Below are 12,808 nucleotides of genomic sequence, written 5' to 3'. Positions count from 1 at the left end.
AGCAATGTCATGTCTTCCTCCTCTCCTCAGCTGTGTGCCGCTGGGGAGAGACAGTCTCTGTTGGCACTGCAGCATGTGCTGATGAACTCCTCTGGAGCTGCCAATCTACTGCCTGATCATCACGCTCTCCCACTGTCTGTCTTTGTCCTCCTGTTTGCTTCATCTTCACACACACACACACACACACACACACACACAACCCCCTGTTCTAACCTACATGTGAAGAAAACATCAAGGTGGAAAAATCTGACAGCACAGAGTGTTACAAGAGTTTGACCATCACCGTCTTTTAACACGTCACTTCACCCAAAAATTCACCCACCCTCATGTCCTTCCAAACCTGTAAGGTTTCGTTTTTTTGGATTAACTATCAAGAACCAAGACTAACCAAACAAGCATATCTAATTATCAAACTCTGCCACCCCATTCATTTGTATTACAAAGGGCACTTCGGCAATCCAGATGAAAGAGGTCCAGACATGCTCAAAGCCTAATGGTCCCATAATTCATACACTTCCACGATGTGCAGCAAAGCAGGACTGATTTATTGAAAGCCCCAGAGAACAAGCATGTCGGTTTTGTGGTGGTGAACTTCATAATTTTGTTATGGTTGAACCTCTGAATAGACCCACACTGAGCTGATGGTCAAATAAAGCTTCTGTCGCATTATTTGGCTGGACTCTACAAATTGAATAAATCATGGGTGACTGCACTTATTAACCCCTATCCCTCCCGCTGAATGTTGCGATCCGGCCCGTGAAATGTGTAATGAAAGATGGAAGAAAAACACTTTTAAATCAAAAGCAAGGAGGCAAAACATTAACAATAACTTCAAATTTACATCTCATATTGTTATCTTGAGAGAAATTGACTGGAACAGGCGAAAAACTGGCTATCACCCTCCATCCATCATGTGATTGGATGATAGAATTGGAATTAAACTGAAAAACAGGCTGATTTTGTGCACATACTTCACTAATAATACAAATTTTGACAGTTAATACTGTTAATGAAATACAGTGAAGTCCAAAAAAATATTTGACTCTAAATCTAATGAAATAATGTTTTAGGATGTAAATAAAAAATTTAAAAAAAAGGAACTATTATGATGTAAAATCGAACAAACCATTTTCACTCTAAACCAGCTTGTATATTCGAGAAATATTTAATCCAAATTATCCCACTCTTTTTTAATTTAACTGATTTATAAATGTCTCATCAAATGTGCGAACGCTTCTTTCAAGGAAGCCTGTTAAACAAATGAGTTCTTGCCCACAATCTTTTCCTAGAAATATGTCCTTTCAAAAAAGGGCCTTGGCTTGCCCTGCTCCTTTTGTTGGAAATTAATTGGAATCCGCCGAAACATCTTCATAGCCCATCCTCACATTAAATTGGGCGAAAACTTCAATGTTGGTCTGGAAAAAAACGTGGGTAAAGGAGGAGACAGACTTCAGAGTGTGACTACATGAAATGTTTTCAAGCAATCTTTAAACCACGTCTTCTATTCCAGCGCACCCAAACTAAAGACTTAATTTGTTATAGTGCAGTGGCAAATGCCAAGCCTTGAGAACGAGAAAGAAAGAAAGAAATCAGCAAATTTAGTTTCCGTGAAAGAACTACTGCAGTCAATGAATGGAGGCATTAGACAAATGCTTCTTAATAGGCTTTTCATCCTGGAGCTCTTATAATAGCTACTGAATTTCATTGGCATTGTCAATTAGCAAAAGTTTTTTTCTTCTCCTTTTAAGCAGTCAATTGACCAAATGAAACTGAGCCCGGCAGCACAAAAGCAAAGCCTTTTATCACACCTCTAGCTGAAAACAGCTCCAGCAAGTTCTCCATTTGCCTATTTCTGTATGTGCAGAGACGGATGGAAAAAAAATTGCTCATATAAGTTCTCAAAGAAAGTTGGAGTTGGTGCTGACGTCAAAGGCAGTCTCTTGGGCAGTTTAGCCCTTCTTTTCTGCTGGGTGGCGGGTGGGATGATCCTGGCTCCACTTTCTCAGACTGTGTCAACTCAATTGTTCTGCAAATGTGGAGGCTTTTCTTCTTTGGGTTAATCCACGGATGAATGATACAATGGTATTTGGAAAGACAGAATGGCCATCGTTATATCTCTCATTATTATACTCCCTCATTTAACACGCTACAATAATTCAATTAAAAATGGTAGAGTCCATTGTTGTTAGCCATAACTGTTTTCTGTTATTACCAAGGAGCTATTAAACAATAGAATTAATTAATAAATGACTACACTAATGATCTGCATTCATGTTTTATCAGTCTTATAAGTTATGAAATTCACAATATATGTAGAGACCAAATATTGTATCTGTCAAAGAAAAATACTTTTAAAATATAGTTTAAAACACGTGCACCAGGTTGTTAGAAATCTATTTTTGTTGGTTTTATGCTGTTTTGAAAACCATTTGAAAACTTTTATTTTAATGACTCTAAAGTCATGAGGTTTAACCAAGTGAAAAAGGTTAACAAAATTTCCTTACACATTGAATACAAGTGAGTGTATACACATCTGAATAATTATTTCACATTTGTATAGTTTATAGTTATTTTTAAAAAGTATTTTCCAAGGTAAAAGTTTTTTTTATCAAATATCGTTAATTATTAATTCAAAAAGTAGCATTCTTTTTACTGCATTACATTTTACAGGCTTAACTAACCATGCTTTGTCATAAAAAGATCAAATTATCTGATAATTTAAGAGTCTTGTTGACCTTAACACACATGAGGGTTTGCAGGTGTACTGTATATGACATAATTTCCTGTTTCATAAATTTTTGTACCACATGACTTTTTTTTTTTTTTTAAATACTTTTTGGTAACACTTTGCAATAAGGGTCCATTTGGTAACTATATTTCATGCATTAACTAACAACAACAATGAGCAATGCATTGTTACAGCATTGTTTATTAATCTTTATTAATGATATTTAATAAAAATACAACTTGTAACTGTTCCTTTTTAGTCCATGTCAGCTCAGGTCCACTAATAGATACAACTTTTTACTAATAATGCATTAACTAATAATTAAATAAGTATTTTTCATTTTTGATGTTAACTACAGATGTTATCATATGGCACCTAATTGTAAAGTGTTACCAATTATTTTTTCTTTAATATGATATCAGCAGAATTGTAGCACCATGACATTTCTAACTTTTTGCCACCCCAAATATTTTAATTCAGAAATCAAAAACATGCTATCATAGAAAAAGTGTATTGCATGTATGAATTGCATTTAAATTTATTTTTAAATAGAGGGTGCACACATTTTCAGAGCTTTATGAGCCGCAACCATCTTTTCAGAGCCGTATCTTCATCCACTTATGTTCACAATAAAAATGTCCTGCCCTTCCATCTGTACAAGCAGCAGCTGACAATATCTCCCTCCCATATGCCAGTCCAAAAAAACTGATAAAAGCCACCACGCTGCCCCAAAAAAACACCCCACGGCTTCTGAAGCACTTACAGTCCGACCGGAGGAACTTTTTATGCACCTCATGTAGTGCTCTCTCAGATTGAAGGAGGAAGTGGAGAAAAGAGGTTGTATGAGATTGGTGTTCACCCCTGAGTGAGACTAATGCATTTCGTCCCAAAGCGCTCCTTGAGCTGGGTGAGGAAAGAGGTCAGCAACGACATTCTCTGCAAAGTGTTGTGAAAACTACCCAGAATGCATAATTTCCACCAAAGTGAATCCCAATTTAAGTATTTTCCTCTTTTTTCAAGATAATTTCAACACGATTTGGAAGGTAATAGTGACTTGAGTGCTTCATAATGGCTTCAAGTCACCATCTTTCCAAAGTAACACTAACAAAGTCCAGGCCCTGAGCAAATCTTCCAGTCAATACGGGCCTTCTGTTTCTGCGCTTCATACCGGCACATTGCAATTCTGATAATCTTTACAAAGCTGCTGCCTTTCCTTTCCCATATCTCCCAAATCCCGCTATCAAATCTCACAGCTGCTTCCCAGTATGCTCTCTTCTGTGTCTCCATGCCAGCTGAGGGCAACACTGGGAATCTCAGGCCTTGGGTAATACCAAGCAGGTGCTGTTTTGTGTGTGTGTGGGTTGGGTAAAGACTCAGCTGGCCACCAGTTCTCAGGCCTCAGCCCAGCCTTAGGCCGGTGATAAAAGGGCCGTTTGAGCTCCTGGGAGTGCTAAGTGTCTTGTCAGCCATTGAGGCTCTAATGGGCTCCCACCATCACACTCAGCATTCATGGCCAGCCATTATAGCGGGGCGAAACCAATCGCTTTACTCTGCCTGTTGTAGTAAAGAAAGCTGGAGAGGCCTGTTGAAAGTCAATCGTATGCCAGCAGCTGTGTGGATTCAGAGCCGTTTTTGGGTGGAGGAGCCACCTGGACATTCGCTCGGTCTCTTTCACATTTATTTTAACCTTCTTCCTCTTCTGTTACTCGCTGTTTTTCTTGCCCAGATTCTTGTGGTCACAGTAGCTCTAAATTTTTATCTAAAACAGAACCTGTCACTGATAGGTGGATAGACTAAAAATATGGTTTGGAAAAATGACCTGCCACTGTTCCTTAACTGTTAAATTAATTATATTATAAAATGGATAGTTCTGGTTCTGGATGCTGATTGGTTAATCCAGCTTTTCTAAAACACACAGTATACGCGGTTATTTTAATATCATTGATATGCTATCATAGTTTTTGTTAATATTTTGAATTAGATTTTATTTTTTATTTTCTGTTTTCATTTTAATGTTAGTTAAAGTTTTAGTCATTTTTAGTATTTTTTTAAATATGTCTATATAGTTGTTTTTTTAAGTTTTAGTATTAATATTTAATTTTAGTTATTATATTTAGTTATTATATTATATTTTAGTTCTTCAACTTTAGGAAATGTATGATTTTTGTTTAAGGTTAAAAATGTAAGAACCTTTGCCTTGGCAACTAGATAAAATATTTTATTTTATTTAAACTAACAAAAACTTTCTTTATGATTTAATTTTAATTTTAGCTTCCTTTATAGTATCAGTTGTTTAGTATTTTAAAAAATAATTAATTTAATATTTCATAATTTGTGCATTATATTTAAATACTTTTAAATTAAAAATATATTGTGTAGTATGATCTTAATGAAAGCAGTAAGTCAGTAGATCATCTGCAGTGTGTTGTTCAACAATGCCTTTTAGTCACAAATACAGTATATATACAAATTATTTCACAGCATCTTGTACCTTATTGCAGAAATTTATCATACACATCACACATCAGGTTATTCAGTGCAATGGTATCTCAGTAATAATCCATATAGTGAGATTACATATTTCATCGTACAAGCCCTGTACCTCTGCAGCACGCTCCAAAAGCTCTTTCAGCTCTCGCAATATTTAGTCAGTTAATAATTCACAGACTCTTTGTAGAAATATTAAAACAGCAGTAAAATTTCTCATGTGAACATAAGTGAGAGTGTTTAGGCACAGCCACTCAAACCCAACTCAATGCAAATTTAGTGCCTATCTAGTCAAGATGCATCAGACCGTCTGCTCGCTAAAAGTCTTGCTTCTCCCTTGTCTCTCTCTTGTTCTATCATTGTGACCGAAGGGTTAAGTAAGCCTGTCAGTGTCTATGTAATGAGGCTAGAGGCTCTGTTTGACCCTTTGAAATCTTATTGGATTCTCCATGTCTCCATCTGAGCCTCTCTGCTCCAAATGGCAATTAGTACAAATGTGTCTATGTGGAAGTTTTACTGCGTTGCCCTGCCTCTTAATGTCAAATCAAGTTCAAAGGCCTGACGGTGTCAGATGGACTATCTTTAGGGGTCACAATGTCCTTTAATGCAAACACTGAGCAGGGAATATGGTCCTCTACGTATAACCAGACTACTTTCATGGTCTGAATGAAAAAACTGAAAATGCTACAGTAAAAACCTGTTAAATGGTTAACGGTAAGTTCTGTAAAATTTACAGGGAAAAACCATAAACTGACCTTCCCAGAATTCCCTGCGTTGTATTTCAAATTTTGTTTGAATTTGATGGTTTTACATTGAAATAACTATGTTTATTTTTATGTTTTTTTATCATCTGTTGTGTTTATTAGGGTTGTATGTTACATCCAATGTTGTTAAATTAATGAATGATTATTAAATTAATGCTTATTGCATATTTCAGTTTAATGAGTCTCACCATGATGGTGTTTAGTGCTTGTTGTAGTGCACTGTGCACCTTCTATATTTTATTATTTAAAAGCTGCTTGTGATGAGCTTTGGTTCATCATGTGACTTTCTCATCACCACCTGCATTTGGTGGATATCAGTGTATTTCAAAGGTACAAAACAGATTCCAGTACTTCAATAGGTTGGTATATTAACATTATATCAGTTAATGAAATTACGGTATTTAACTGTAAAGTTAAGTTAAAACCGTAAAACCAAAAATGTCGTCACCGTATTTTTTATGGTAGAATTCTGGCAACCACAGCTGCCAGTTTTTTACTGTAAATTTTACAGACTTTTTTTTTTTTTACAGTGTATGTTGATATGCTCAGTCTTTGAATGAGCTATACATTTCATCCATAAAAGGGGTTATCTGGATCACAAAATGAATTTTGCCCAGAAAATATTCTTTGTATATTCTATTTTGGGATACAGCATGACACAAAATGAATTGTATTTTGTTAATCAGGCAACCCATTTCATGAATGAAATACATATTTTATTTTGTGACAATGCACAATGACATTTTTTTTAAACAAATGTTTTCTATGAAACGACCATGATAATACCTGTGTAAATGAGTCATTTAAAAAAATTTATTAAATTAAATATTATATTTTCTGTTAAAAGATACACTATTAATCAAAAGTTTTGGGTGAGAAAAAACAACTCTCTTAATAATCAAGGATGCAGTAAAAGCTTATATAATGTTACAAAATATTTCTATTTGAAAAAAAATGCATATTAAAATGATTTCTGATGTTGAAAACTGCAGCAATGATGCTAAAAATTCAGCTTTGACATCACATGAATAAATTATGTTTTTAAATATATTTAACAGAAAACAGTTGTTTTAAATTTAAATAATATTTTACAATATTACTGTATTTTGATCAAATTAAATGCAGCCTTGGTGAACATAGGAAAAAAAGATCAGTCCCACTTTATATTAACTACTATGTACATTTAAATAAATAATTTGATACAATGCATTTATTGTGTACATAAATGTTGTTACATTGTAATTATTAAAAAATACCTGCATTTAATTACATCTGTAACTACATGCATAATTACACTGTTGACCCATCCCTTACACCATAACACACCCTTAAACCTTCCCATACCACCAAACCTGTCCATAACCGTACCCGTATCGCACCTCAATAGCAGCAAATTTGTTTTGCAATACAATATGAACACAATAAGTACATTGCATTTATTTTTTGATGCAAGTACATTGTAGTTAAGGCCACCTAATATAAAGTGGGACCAAAAAAATCTTACAAACCCCAAACATTCGAACACTTCTGTACAATTGTGTATGTGAATGTATCAGTGAATGTATCATCAGTAAGATCAAGCAGTGCAGAGAGTACCAGTTCTGGACACATGGAGACGTCTCTTTTTCTCTACATCTCCATCTCTCAGCATCAGCTGAGCCGCCCGCAGCTCTTTCCTTGCAGCACTGTCACACAATTCTCCACCTTCAACACTGTCAGCATCCCCATTAAAATTCAGCAGGCTCACTCCAGCCTGCTCAGAATACACTCAGCTAACTAGCTTGTCGGCCAAGTCCAACTCGCAGCCTCCATAGTTTAAAAAAAAAGAGCTTTTTTAATGCCTACATGAGTCACGGATACCGTGCATTTCATTCGCCCCAAAGCTAATTGGAGCTATGTGCTGCCGAGAGACTCATGCGCTGGCACTGTCTCAAACTGTAATGCTTGTAATGACAGAAAGTTTATCTAGGCTTTGGGTGAACTGCAGCGAGTGAAGTACATGTGTTTTCGGGGGAGGAAGGACAACAAAACCCAGTTAATTGTTTAATGTCGAGCAAAGCTCCAATAACTCAACATGTGCTGTTATTGGCAGACTGACAGATAACATAAGACAGCAGGCACAGAGGAAGTGTTGAGATGTCAGCTGCGTCAGACAGAACAAGAGAGAGACAGAGAGAGACAGAAGGAGAGCGAGAAAACTTCTCTCTAGAAACTATCGGCAACTCTACAAACTTGTTTCAAAACCATTAGTACATCCTAGAGTTGTCAAAAGTTTAAAAGAATTATTTACAATTAAACGCATTATATTATTGGCATTAACATGGTCAATATCATGAAAGCCCATTTCTGCTATGGAATAAAATTGCAACTTATCTCGCAAATCTGGCTTCTTTTTTTTTTAGAATTGTGAGAAAAAAAGAATTGTGAAATACAAACAAATTATCACGAGGAAAAATATTGAATAGCAAGAAAAAAAGTCAGAACTTTGAGATATAAACCCAAAATTACTAGAAAAAGTCTGAATTATGAATTTGTTGTCTTTTTAATTTTTTTATCCCATGGCGCAAACCATATGTTATACAATGATATTCAATATCTATTCAAATTCTACACTATATATTTTTAAAATAAAACATTCAAACTGAAATCACTTGTTTTAAATGCTACATGTGCATTTAGGCATCACATCATTTTATTGTACAATATGAAATATGCAAATCCATTTTAAGATAAAGATTACATTTAACAATTTACAGGTTTTTTCCAATTGCTAACAAGTGTTTACCAATACTTAAAGTACTTTTTCTAACCTCTTAACACAGCAACACACCTACATCACACAATTAGCCAATTTGTTAATTTTCTGGCCAAAACCACATTTTGTTAAATAAATAAAAACTCTACATTTCAAAATGCTGAATACCTTTTTCTACATATATTAACTCTATCAAAACACAGCAAACCTGATTCAAAATCAAGTCATTCGCTCAAAACATTGGCACTGGTTTTCTATCCAATAGGAACCTACAGTCAATCATAGTGCATAGACTGTCAAAATGATAACAATTAATGGCATTACAAAAACTGCATTACTTGTCATGTCTCGGTTCTACCTGCATATAATAGACAATATAAAAAATCAATTTTTTTCTAATTTAGCCTTCAGTTTACGTTCATCTGAAAACCATTTTACATTTTTAACATTGTTTTTAAATTTTTACGTTGTGTTCATTCTTGGCAACATACTATCTAAAACTAAATGAGTCCTTACTTTATAGAATGAACAATAGAAAAAAATAGGGTCCCCTGTGAAGAAATTCAATTGGAGCCTTGAAACTTCCATTGGGTGGGGGTTGGATACAGATGGTGCCCCCATGGTAGCTGATGCCAGGGATCAACAAAAAGTCCAACATACATGGCCTTTGGTTGCTATGCAAGCTAGTTTCCGTCACAGAATTAAAAAAAGTTAAAACCGTAATTGTGACCTTTTTATCTCACAATTCAGACCTATATTCGAATTGTGAGTTTACATCTTGCAATTCAGACTTTACCAGAATTGTGAGATACAGTAAATTCACAATTGCAAGAAAAAATTCAATTATGATGTAACGTAATAAAAAAAATAATATTAATATGTAATTTAAATAAATAGTTTAATTTAGCTCAAAGGAAATCATTTATGATTTTATAGGGATTTGAACAGAATCAGTGTTACGGCGATTCACTGAACGAGCCGTATAACAAACTCTGCACTGGATATAAAAATCCAAAATATAGTGAAAACACTATTTAATAGCACAGTAACAAGATCGGCAGATTAAGACATTAACTTGTGAGCAGAAAACACAAGATACTTCTCTTTTCAATATAAATAAGACTTTATTTATATAAACCTAAGACATAAACTAATCTAACACATGAACACATGCATTCACACATTCACACGTTGCAGAAAGAGAGAAAGTGAGGAAAGGATGAGTTTAAGAGAATGGAAATGTGAAATCCCAAGTTTACAGCAATATGTTCAATTGCATAGACCTGAACAACCATCAATCACTTATTTAACCCTCGCTTTGAGTTTCTCAATGAGGCATCATTCAGTTAGAATCTGGAGGTACTTGCTTGCTTTGCAAAGGGAATCCCTTTTGTCGTCGTCGTTGCAGGAAAGGGGTTCCCCGAAGTGTCTGATTGGTTGAGAGTTCAGTAGTCGTTGAAGTGACGTCTTGGGAAGCCGATGGAGTTGTGGTTGGTAGAAGTTTTGAGGCGGTCACAGAGTCGGAGACAAGGCGTGGCGGCAAAACTTAACCGAGTACACGAAACTCACAACGGAAAAGAAAAGAAATTAAAGTAAAAGAATAAAAGGATGTGACGAGACTAGGTTGGTTTTCTTCACATTGCGGTAGCAGTTGGCACGTGGGCCAGAGCACGCTCAAAGAGCAGCGTCAAAACGCGGTGGCAAAAGAGAAGAGGAGAAGGGAGAGGACCAAAATGCCAAGAGAGCATTTTTAAGAAGAAGAGAGAGTTTGATGGTGTCCTGGTGGAGTTTTTAAACTTGGCTTCTGGACACATCTCCTCTGGTGTCTTGACCAATTAGATAGGCTATTATCTTAGCTAGGGGTGTTCCTTCCATCACAAATAAGCATGTCATCAGTCACATGGTCCAAATTTTACAGGCTCTTGCAAAGTATACTTTTGAACATGATTTCTATAACAAGACTATGATGCATTTGACAAAGAATTGATTGGAAGAAACATTTAAAGCATGATTTTTCGCACTCATACATCCCAAACACGCATCTGAATCCTTCAGCTATTCAATAGTGATAAAAAAAACATATAATATTTGATTAAAACATGATAATCTAATGTGTGGGTTACAAACATAATATAGGTTATTTCTATGCAGAAAAATAACTCGTAGGTCCTTTTAATATGATTTTTAGTACATATGAACAGATTGTCTCTAGTGTGTAGTTCTATGGATAATAAGAGGCATGTTCTGTGACGACCAGAGAGAGGTTGAAAGGTCTCCTAATAAATTCAAGTCTTTGTCTTGTATGGGGGAAGACCTGCCCAAGAGAGTCTGTAGCTTGTGATTTTCTATCACAGGTTTACATGTCACCATCAGTCTTGATTACTTGCAACAAATTTGACAGTCTCCTTCCTGAATTGGAATTATCAATAAGTGTTCTTTTGTCTCAAGGTTGTAAGCTGTTTTGTGAAAGAGGCTTGCTGGTTAGTTTGCTTGCTTCAGACTAGTTGGAGCTAGGAATCTGATTTACGGCGTCCTGTTTCCTTGGGGCCTCTCTGAATTCCAGCTCCTCAGGTTTCAATGTTCTGATGCATCTTAAATTTGTCTGATTCAGTCTCTGATATTCTACACTGAGATAAAGTCACAATTACCCATTACACTTTATATTCCATGGCAGAAATAAGCTTCCACATGTGGGGGAAAAAAGCAAACAAACATAATAAAAAAAATGCACAGTCCAACACACATTCTCACTATTCCTCTCCCTCTCCCAGGCATTATTTCTTTCTCTTTCTGATTCTTTGTGTTGTTCTGGATCCACAAAACCAATTCAAATAGGTATTTTTTTACTCTGTGTTGTTGATGTAATGGAAAGAGCTTCAACACCTGACTATTCCTCCAACTGAGACTGAAATCAGCTATTTCTAAATATTTCAGTGATCTGTTACTTAAAAGTGCTTATCAGCTGTTACAATTTTTTTATATAGGAGAGATTTTTTTCAATACTTTTGAGATGCTGTTGTTGCAGAAGTAGAAGCTTTATACTATATTTAAGGTTTGGAACATTAGGTCTTCAATTCTGACATGCTGTGTTTAAGCATTTGTAAATATGACTAAAACGATCCATGATTTTTGGTTTTGGGTATGCTTGTATGAAAAGAAAATGTTAAGCATTTTAGAAACATGGTTGACTGCATATTGTGTGAAAACAACACAAATTGTGCTTATGGTATGTCACAACAGACGGATGTTGTGCTAATTGTGTTAAGAGTTTTGAAAATGTGACTACTGATTGGACAAAAGGATGGTGGCACTTGAAAAAAACTAAGTGAGCATTAGTAAATTCATTTAAATGCAAAAATCAAGGAATTGAGCTTAAACAATAATATATCCTATATAATTCTAATCAAATATTGGCCAAAAACAATAAAAAAAACACAAAAAAACCTAATCACTAAGCATCCCTGATGCTTTATATATAATTAAATATAATGCAGTAATAATATCAGCAACAGAAATTAAAAGCAAATAATAAACAGGTAATATGAAACAACCACTTTTCTATTAGCCAACAACTGTCCTCTGCTACTGTTCTCATAAAGGTTTACGCAATTTTCTGTGTTTCACCCTTAATACCACAACATCATTTACTAATATCTCATTACTTTTAACTTTTGTTAAATAAATTCCACTATACACAGCCACATAAACTTTATTTAGTCCATTCTGGATTAGATTTTTTAATGAATTACAAATTAAGAAGCTGTTTCTCCATTTACAGACAACCTGAAGCCTGGCTTCGGTTATGTTTTTGTTTGTTTGTGTGTGTGTGTGTGTGTGTGTGTGTGTGTGTGTGTGTGTGTGTGTGTGTGTGTGTGTGTGTGTGTGCGTGCGTGCATGTTTATGTGGTTTATGAGGACACAAATTTGTATAATGACATGGGTATGACAGAGGTATTACAATATGAAGGTGGTTTATGAGGACACTGCCTATGTCCCCGTAATTCAAAAGGCTTAAAAAAAAAAAAAATACTAAATGGTGTTTTTTTGAAAATCTAAAATTGCACAAAGTCTCATG

Source organism: Barbus barbus (assembly GCF_936440315.1).
Source record: "Barbus barbus genome assembly, chromosome: 27".
NCBI classification, from domain to species: domain Eukaryota; kingdom Metazoa; phylum Chordata; class Actinopteri; order Cypriniformes; family Cyprinidae; genus Barbus; species Barbus barbus.
This window is presented reverse-complemented; position numbering follows the sequence as displayed.